At 47.1% G+C, this 10091-nt stretch overlaps 1 non-coding gene across 1 annotated transcript; it reads left to right on the top strand.

Moving 5' to 3' along the window:
- Positions 1–766: 766 nt before the first annotated feature.
- trnav-uac (transfer RNA valine (anticodon UAC)) lies at positions 767–839 on the top strand. Its single transcript has one exon. It is a non-coding gene; the product is annotated as a tRNA-Val (tRNA).
- The last annotated feature ends 9252 nt before the right edge of the window (positions 840–10091 follow it).

The raw sequence follows: 10091 nt of genomic DNA, 5'->3' as shown, positions 1-10091 counted from the left end.
TCCACCGACTGAGCTATCTGGACTGTGTGTGATACAGCCTGTCGTGACCGCATTCCCGCTTCGCTGTTGCTCCTCTCGCTCCATTGTTGCCCCTCTTTCCTTTGCTTGTGCTGTGCCTCTCCTCCAGAACAAACCGCTGCTTCCTTTGCCCTGCGGCATTCTCTGAATCCGGACAGCATATCAACAGCTCCGCCTCTGGATTCAGGGCGAGTTCAGAGCTGTGCTGCGCTTTGGCGCTTCACTCCGATACTATACCCACCGAGTCCCATTCCTGGAGACAGGTTATTCCCAGTTGGGTTGGGGACAGTCACTTCCTGACTCTCAATGACTCAACATTCTGACTCAAGGTTCGCTGCGTCCAGCACGCTTGCTTCAAAACTGTTCTTTACAAAAGCGAAACCTCCCCTTTGCCTCACAACTTCCGCGCTGTACCGGCCTCCCTGATCAGGTGCCGGAATGTGGTGACTAGGGGCTTTTCACAGTAACTTCATTGAAACTTACTTGTGACAAGAAGCGATTTTCATTTCATTTTCATTTCATTAAATGGTCTTTCATTTTGAGTCTTTTTCGAGAATTGCCTGACTCAAAGAGAAAAAATTGGGCACAATCAGCTGAACGCGACTTTGTGGGACACGCAAACATGTTTTACAGCAAGTCAGGTGTTGACAGATGATCCATTCCCATCAAAGAGACGCTTTACAAAGGTTCCGGAGCGATGGAACAATCACAAACTCCAGTCATATAAGGAGTGTAGCGGACACCAGCTGGTTCCATGGTGTAGTGGTTATCACGTCTGCTTTACACGCAGCAGATCCTGGGTTCGAGCCCCAGCGGAACTTTTGCTGCTTTTGGGCAAGTTGGGACCAATTGACTTTCCATGTGAACAGAAATACAAACACGAAAGAGGAAATGCTGGAAAATCTCAGCAAGTCTGGCAGCATCGAGAGGGAGAGTAAAGAGCTAACGTTTCGAGTCCATTGACTCTTTGTCAAAGCTACCAGACAGAGTAAGTGGGAAATATTTATACTGTGGAGTGAGAAAGAAAGATGAGCCATACCCACAGAAACCCAGGGAAACCGGGTGCTAATGGCCACAGAAACCCAGGGGACAGAGTGCAGAATGGCTTTGAATTAAGAAAACAAAGTGAAATGTATTTAAATATAAATGTGATGGAACTTATTTGAACATAACAATGAGGGTGAACTGAACATCAGCACCGGACAGATCCAAAGAGCATCCTTTATTGGGACTGGATGAAATTCAATTACTGATCATGTCGGAATTCAGATTTAACTCGCCTAAAAGCTCAAAATCAGCAAAAAAATGATAATAAATCAGCATAACGCAAACATTTCAGGGACCAATCTGAAAGCAATGGGCAGAGATTTCTACTTGTAATGATGGTATTATTCACACAAAAGAGAACAGATGAAACCTTGAACCCCCTGGAATGCAAAGGCGACGGACCTTGACTGGAAACTGGGATTGGAACAGACAGGGGTTTGAGGGGTAGCAGAGGCACAATGGGCCGATGGGCTTCTTTCCCAGTTGATTCACTCGATGGGTTCACGTCAGCATCGATCATTGGGATCTAAAATGACCGCCCGAACTGAGACTTGAACTTTGGACCCTCAGACTAACAGTCGGATGCTCTACCGACTGAGCTATGTTGGCTTTGGGAACGCACAGACACGGAAAGCTAGTTGTATTCTGTCTGTGCACATTCAGGACCCTGATCTTCCTGTTGCTTGCCATTTTAACACAAGACTCTGCTCCCATGCCGGGATCGAACCTGGGACTGTGGCGCCGTAGTGCTAGCCGTCTGTGCCACCGTGCTGCCAGGGTGATGCAAACCTGCTAACCACTACACCATGGAACCAGCTGGCGGCGCTTTGACCTGTTTATATTACTGGACTTTGTGATTGTATCCCTTCGCTCCAGAAACTTTGCAAAGCGCCCGTTTGGTGGGATTTGATCAGATGTCGACACATTATTTCTTGTTCATGTGTTAGCGATTCCCGGAAAGTGGCGTTTAGCTGACTGTTCTGAACTTTTTTTCTTTGAGCTGGGCAATTTCCCGAAATAGAGGCAAAATGAAAGAGCGTTTAAATGTTACGGTGCGGAGGGTGCGAGCAAAGGGCAGGTTTGGCTTTTGGAAAAAACATTTTTGAAGCAAGCGTATTGGACGCAGCGACGCTTGAGTCAGAATGTTCAGTAATTGTGAGTCAGGAGTGAGTTTCTCCAGCCCAACTGGGAATGATTATCTGACTGACCAGGGAAATGCAACGTTAGAACGATGAAATGTTCGCGACCAGCCAGTAATGGTGGCAATAGGCGGCATCGCCCAGGGCCCACGTAGCTCATTCGGTAAAACATCAGGCTTTTAACGGCAGGGTCCAGGGTTCAAGTCCCTGTTCAGGCGAAAATTTTAAACCCCAATGATTGATGCTGACGAGAACTCAGCAAGTTAATCAACACGGCAAGAAGTCCATCGGCCCATTGAGCCCCCGTTGCCCCTCAAACCCCTGTCTGTTCCAATCCCAGATTCCAACCCAAGATCGGTCGCCTTTCCATTCCACTGGAATCAAGGTCTCGTCTAAATGTTTTTGTCTGGATAATACCATCATTACAAGGAGAAATCCCTGCTCATCGCTTTACGATTGATACCTGAAATATTTGCGTTATGCTGATTTGGTTTGAATATTTTGCTGATTTTGAGCTTTAAGGCGAGTTGAATCTGAATTCCGACATGATCAGAATTCGAATTTCATCCAGTCCAAATAAACGAGGCGACTTCGATCTGTCCGTTGCTGCTGTTCTGTTAAACCTCATTGTTATGTTCCAATAAATTCCATCACATTTATATTTCAATACATTTCACTTTGTTTTCTGAATTCATTGTGAATGCTGGCGGGCAATACGATGTTCTGTAATGGTAGTTTGTACCGACTTTGTATTGAAGTGTAACTGGAGTATTATTTTCATTGACCAAAAATGTATTGTGAGCGCCGATTGATAACTCCGCCGTCGCCTGCAGATTCCCCTCCATTTTCATTTGGAACCATATCCCCATTCACTCACTCTTGTTGGGTGCTAATCATGGAGCTTCCTTCTGTCATAATATACATCAGTATATCATGGTGCAGATACACACACACTGATGGACACACAGTGGGACCAATCAACACACACAACACCGCGGCCAATCACCAGTTAGAGCACACCCACTATAAAGGCAGGGGGCATCAGAGTTTCCGCTCATTCGAGCTGCAGCCTCCGAGTAGGACAGAGTCACATCCTGCAGCACAGATCTTCACCATGTGCTGAGTGCATAGCCTGGTTAGGACAAGGCATAGGTCTTTAGTTCAATCTAATATCGTGTTCACCCACAGTGAAAGTATGTTAAACAGTTTCTTACTTAATAAAATAGTGTTGCACTATTTTAAGTGTTGGCGTCCTGTATGTGTTCCACGGATCCAGAGCGTCAACACATCACCTTCCGAACAGCTTTATGGGTTCACCTACACCACATGGACTGCAGAGTTTCAGAAACCAACACCACACCCAGTTTCACGGGAATTGAATGAGAGCTTATATTATGGAGCGCTTGTTTATTGGTTATTGTCGTTTGAAATTGTGGATTATGGAGGTTTGATGGATTTAAAGAACTCACTACTATAATGCCCAGAATATCTTTTGTCAATGTTCCAATATAAACGAATTGGTTACAGAATGGCTGACGGTGTGGCGAGTGGCACCTTTTGCCAACGTTCTTTTTCAAATGCAGGCTCTTGTGCCTTTAGGAAAGGCGGTGTGTGAGAGAACTGCGATTGTGCCCGCACAGAACCAACCATAGAACGTGAGTGAGACATTGGCTCCTGTCAGCGAATGGAAACCGGTCGGGGAGAAAGTTGGGGCAGGGACCAGATGCAAACGGGGAATTTGAGATGGGAAAGGATCACGAGATAAAGAGCAATAGTTGGCAGCACGGTGGCACAGACGGCTAGCACTACGGCGCCACAGTCCCAGGTTCGATCCCGGCTCTGGGACATTCTCCATGTGGAGTTGGCGCATTCCCCCCGTGTTTGCGTGGGTTTCGCCCCGGATAACACAAAGGATGTGCAGGGTAGGTGGGTTGGCCACTCTAAATTTCCCCTTAATTGGAAAAAAATGAATTGGGTATTCTGAATTTTAAAAAAAAAGAAAAGTTTGCGTTCCCCCCAGAAGTGAGTAGCACAAGTGATTAGCACTATGGCTTCACAGCGCCAGGGTCCCAGGTTCGATTTCCTGCTGGGTCACAGTCTGTGCGGAGTCTTCACGTTCTCCCCGTGTCTGCGTGGGTTTCCTCCGGGTGCTCCGGTTTCCCCCCACAGTCCAAAGACATGCAGGTTTGGTGGATTAGCCATGATAAATTGCCCTGAGTAACCAAGAAGGTTAGGAGGGGTTTAATGGGTTAAGGGGATAGGGTGGAAGTAAGGGCTTAAGTGGGTGGATGCAGACTCGATGGGCCGAAATGGCCTCCTTCTGCACTGTATGTTCTATGTGCTATTTATAAGGTCCTGACTTTGAGCCCCAGTGGAATCATTGCTGATTTCGCAACAACTCGTTGCCAATTGAATTTCCATGTCAACAGAAATGCAATCCAGCTTCCCCTGCCTGTGCGTCCCCAAAGCCAACGTGCTGAATGGAAATCGTGTTCCTCACAAACATTATTTCAGAAGAGTGCATCATGAGCATTACTTTTGAGTTCTTAAATTAGCAAATGATTATTCAGTGCTTTGTAAGTATTTTACAAATATTAGTTTACGGACTGAGATTCGTTGAGATTTACCTACTATTGCTCTTTATCACGTGATCCTTTCCCTACTCAAATTCCCTCTTTGCCTCCTGCCCCTTCCCCAACTTCAACACCGACCGGATTCCATTCGCCAACACGAGCCACGCTCTCACTCACCTTCTATATGTTATTCTGCGGGACCCAATCAGTTTACACGTTTCTCTCACTCACCGCCTTTTCCAAAGACTAATTTGACGCCGTAAACCATCGTTCGAATATCACCTTGGCAAAACGTGCCACTCAACACACCAACCGTCATTCTGCACCCAACTCCTTTACCTTGGAACATTTGCAGAAGATTCCTTGCTGATTACAGTGGGGAGTCTGTGGAATTATCTACTTATCATCAGTTCAGGACGAAACATTTTATGTTTTCAACACGGAGTTAGATAGAGCTCTTCGAACTGAATGGATCAATGGGCGAAAGCGGGAGCAGGTGACAGAGTTGACTAATGAAGCAGATGGTTGTGATGGTTGAAGGTCAATCATCTCAGCTCCTGGCCATCATTCCATCATGGGCAGCACGGTAGCATTGTGGATAGCACAATTACTTCACAGCTCCAGGATCCCAGGTTCGATTCCGGCTTCGGTCCCTGTTTGTGCAGAGACTGCACATCCTCACCGTGTGTGCGTGGGTTTCCTCCCACAGTCCAAAAGATGTACAGGTTAGGTGGATTGGATTGGCCATGATAGATTGCCCTTAGTGTCCTAACTTGCCTTTAGTGTTGGGTGGGGTTACTGGGTTATGGGGATGGGGTGGAGGTGTTGACCTTGGGTAGGGTGCTCTTTCCAAGAGCTGGTGCAGACTTGATGGGCCGAATGGCCTCCTTCTGCACTGTAAATTCTATTCCGACTTGTTCCCGTTGGTGTCCTAGGCCAAACCATCTTCAGCTGAACCTCCTTCCAGAATGAGGTCGGAAATGCTCGATGCTCGCTGATGACTGTACAATGTTCAGCGCCATTCGCCACTTACTGAATCAATCCATACCCAAATGCATCAAGACGTAGACAATGTTCATCGTTGAGCTCATGAGTGGCGAGGAAGATTCGCGCCGCTGAGTGCCAGGCATTGACATTCTCCAAAGAGAGAGGCTCCAAAAATTACTCCGTGACATTCTTTGATTTGATTTATTATTGTTACATGTATTAGTATACAGTGAAAAATATTGTTTCTTGCAGGCTATACTGACAGGACATACCGGACATAGGCTGACAGCGCATACCCTACATAAGAAGGAAGTAAAGACTGCAGAATGTAATGTTACAGTCATAAGCTAGGGTGTAGGGAAAATATCAACTTAATACGAGATAGGTCCATTCAAAAGTCTGGTGGCAGCAGGGAAGAAGCTGTTCTTGAGTCGGTTGGTACGTGACCTCAAACCTTTGTATCTTTTTCCTGACGGAAGAAGGTGGAAGAGAGTACGTCCTGGGTGCGTGGGGTTCTTAATTATGCTGGCTGCCTTTCCGAGGCAGCGGGAATTGTAGCCAGAGTCAATGAATGGGAGGCTGGTTTGCGTGATGGACTGGGCTACATTCACGACCTTTTGTAGTTTCCTGTAGTCTTGGGTAGAGCAGGATCCATACCAAGCTGTGATACAACCAGAAATAATGCTTTTTATGGTGCAACTGTAAAAGTTGGTGAGGGTCGTAGCTGACATGCCAAATTTCCTGAGCCTTCTGAGAAAGTACAGTGGTTGTTGGGCATTCGTAACTATAGCGTCGGCATGGGGGGAACCAGGACAGGTTGTTGGTGATCTGGACACCGAAAATCTTGAAGCTCTCGACCCTTTCTACTTCGTTCCCATTGATGTCGACAGGGCATGTTCTCCACTATGCTTCCTGAAGTCGATGACAATCTCCTTAGTTTTGTTGACATTGAGGGAGAGATTATTGTCATTGTACCAGTTCACCAGATTCTCTGCCTCATTCCTGTACTCCATCTCGTCATTGTTTGAGATCTGACGGTGGTGTCATCAGCAAATTTGAAAATCGAGTTGGGGAATTTGGCCACGCAGGCATAGGTGTACAAGGAGCATAGTGGGGGGGGGGGGGGAGGGGGGGAGGACACAGCCTTGTGGGGCACCGGTGTTGAGGATGATCGTGAAGGAGTTTTTGTTGCCTGTCCTTACTGATTGTGGCCTATGGGTTAGAAAGTTCATGATCCAGTCGCAGAGGGAGAAGCCAAGGCCAAGGCCACGGAGTTTGGAGATGGGTTTCGTAGGAATAATGGTGTTGAAGGCTATAGTCAATCAATAAGAGACTGACATACGTGTCTTTGTTATTTATGTGTTCCAGGGTTGGGTGCAGGCCCAGTTGTCTGCTGTGGACCCGTTGCAGCGGTAGGTGAACTGTAGTGGTCAAGGGAATCCGGGAGGCTGGAGTTGATTCGTGCTGTGACTAACGTTTCGAAGCACTTTATAATGATGGATATGAGGGGCACTGGACGATAGTCATTAAGGCACGCTCCTTGGCTTTTCTTTGATACAGGAACTGCTGTTGTAGTTACATTAACCACCTGGCTGGTTTGCTTCCGTTTCTGGTCAATTCTAAACTTGGACTTTGACTGTAAGATTTGATACATCAGTTTGATAATTTTGGTAGTTGCTTGAGTATTGTGTGGGGAAGGCCTCGCCCTATTATTGCTCAAGTACTCACAAATTGCTAGGGAGGACTGAGTGCTGCCTTAGCTGAGTGAAGTGGCTCTTGTAGTTGGGTGAAAACTGTGAGTTCGAGTGGTGAGTTATAAAGAGGAAAGTAGTAATTAAACCTGTTTCCAGTGTAGCTAAATTAATAATAACCTCTTTTGTTGTCATAAGTAGGCTTATTTTAACACTGCAATAAAGTTACTGTGAAAAGCCCCAAGCCGCCACAATCCGGTGCCTGTTCGGGTACACAAAGGGAAAATTTAGAACGTCCAAATTATCTAATGGCATATCTTTCGGGACATGCAGGCAGACACCGGAGCACCCGGAGGAAAGTCACGCAGACACAGCGAGAAGGTGCAGACTCCGCACAGAGAGTGACCCAAGAGGGGAATCGAACCTGAGAAATTGAGCTGTAAAGCAACAGTGCTACGCATTGTGCTACCCATAAATTAGGTCTTTAATTGGGTAACTTAGCAATTTAGTTGGGGTAATTAAAATCTGCACTCTAGTTTCATTGGGTTCACAGTGCAGAAGGAGGCCATTTGGCCCATCAAGTCGGCACCGAGCTGGGAGAAGGAGGGCGGAGCATCGAAGTGCAACGCCAGTAGCAGTGTACGGTAGGTGTTGAAATTGAGCGCCAGGTGAGCCTTCTGCGGACGTCAGACTTTCAAAAGAGAGCGGCTCCTGATTGGTTCTCTATAAATCAGGCTTCTCGTGTCGTTAATCCTTCCATTCCTCGGCTCACTGGAGTAGATTCTGTGCTACATTTTGGATCCCACCATTCGACTCACCATGGGCTACTCTCTAGAATCGGTTACATTCTTGGACACACTTTTCTCCATCAAGGGCGGTCACCCCAGCACGTTGCTTTACCGCAAGCCCATAGATAACTTCACAATGCTCCACTTCTCCAGCTTCCACTCTAAACATATTAAAGAAGCCATCCCCTTTGGACAAGCCCTCCGCATATGCAGGATCCGCTCAGACGAGGAGGAGCGTGACAAACATCTACAGACGCTGAAAGATACCCTCGTACGAACGAGATATGGTGCTCGACTCATTGATTGACAGTTTCAACGCACCACAGAAAGAAAGCGCACTGACCTGCTCAGAAGGGACTCATCCGACAGAGTACCCTTCGTCGTCCAGTAATTCCCCGGAGCAGACAAACTACAACATTTTCGTCACAGCGATCACGACACCACACAACCCATACCATGGCAATCTCTGCAAGACGTCCCAGATCATCGACATGGATGCCAGCATTACACATGAGAACACCATCCACCAGCAACGTGGTACATACTTGTGCGACTCGGCCCATGTTGTCTACCTCATACGTTGCAGGAAACGATGTCCCGATGCATAGTACATTGGCGAGACCATGCAGACGCTGCGACAATGGATGAACGGACAAAGCGCGACAATCACCAGGCAGGAATGTTCCCTTCCAGTCGGGCAAAACTTCAGCAGTCAAGGGCATTCAGCCTCTGTTCTTTGGGTAAGCATTCTCCAAGGCAGCCTTCAGGACACGCGTCAACGCAGAATCGCATGGCAGAAACCTATAGCCAAGTTCCGAACACATTAGTACAGCCTCAACCGGGACCTTGGATTCATGCCGCATTACATTCATCCCCCACCATCTGACCTGGGCTTGCGAAATCCTACCAATTGCCCTAGTTTGAGAGAATCCACACCTCTTTAACCTGTGATTATCTCTTTCTCCAGTCGCTCCGTCTGGACGTGTAAAGACTTAATTATATGCAAAGACTCGCATTCAAAGTATCGTATTGCATCTTTGACTTTGTCTATATATATGTTTCTGGAACTCACCTCTTCATTCACCTGAGGAAGGAGCTGTGCCCCGAAAGCTAGTGATTCGAAACAAACCTGTTGGCCTTTAACCTGGTGTTGGAAGACCTCTTACATTTAGTAAGGGCAAGCTACGTTTAATTTTGTACACCAATCTGTAGTAACCAGAAGGCACATACATTTTGGGGTACCTATTCGTGAAAGCAGCAATAGTATTTTTTATTAAGGGCCTAACTAGCATTTAGTTTTTAATCTAACAACCAAAAGAGGGAGAGAGAGGCAATTACCGGTGCCGTGTGCTACTCCTCCCCTATGTGGGGCATCATGGACACTTCAAATGTCCCTGTGGACTATATCTGTGGTAAATGCATTCAGTTGCAGAAGCGCAGCAAACGCATGGATCGGGTAGAACAGCAGCTGGAAGAACTCAGGAGCATACAATTAGCTGAAATTGTTATAGATAATAGCTACAGAGATGTGGTCACACCCAAGTTACAGGAAGATAGATGGGTGACCGCCAGGCGGGGTAGGCAGACAGTGCAGCGTTCCCCTCTGGCTGTCCCCCTATCTAACAAGTAGGCCGTATTGGATACTGATGAGGGGGGAAGGTCTTTCAGGGGACGACACAGCGGTGGCCAGAGCGAACGAACGACAACTAGCACTGCTTCACAGACGGGGGGTACAAGGGGTAGCAAAGCAATAGTGGTAGGGGATTCAATAGTCATGGGCACAGCCAGGCGCTTCTGTGCCGCGATAGGTACTCCAGGATGGTAGTTTGCCTCCATGGTGCCAGTGTC

The sequence above is a fragment of the Scyliorhinus torazame genome, chromosome 4, assembly GCF_047496885.1.
Source record: "Scyliorhinus torazame isolate Kashiwa2021f chromosome 4, sScyTor2.1, whole genome shotgun sequence".
Lineage (NCBI taxonomy): Eukaryota > Metazoa > Chordata > Chondrichthyes > Carcharhiniformes > Scyliorhinidae > Scyliorhinus > Scyliorhinus torazame.
The sequence above is the reverse complement of the archived record's forward strand: the minus strand, read 5'-3'. Positions and strand labels throughout refer to the sequence as shown.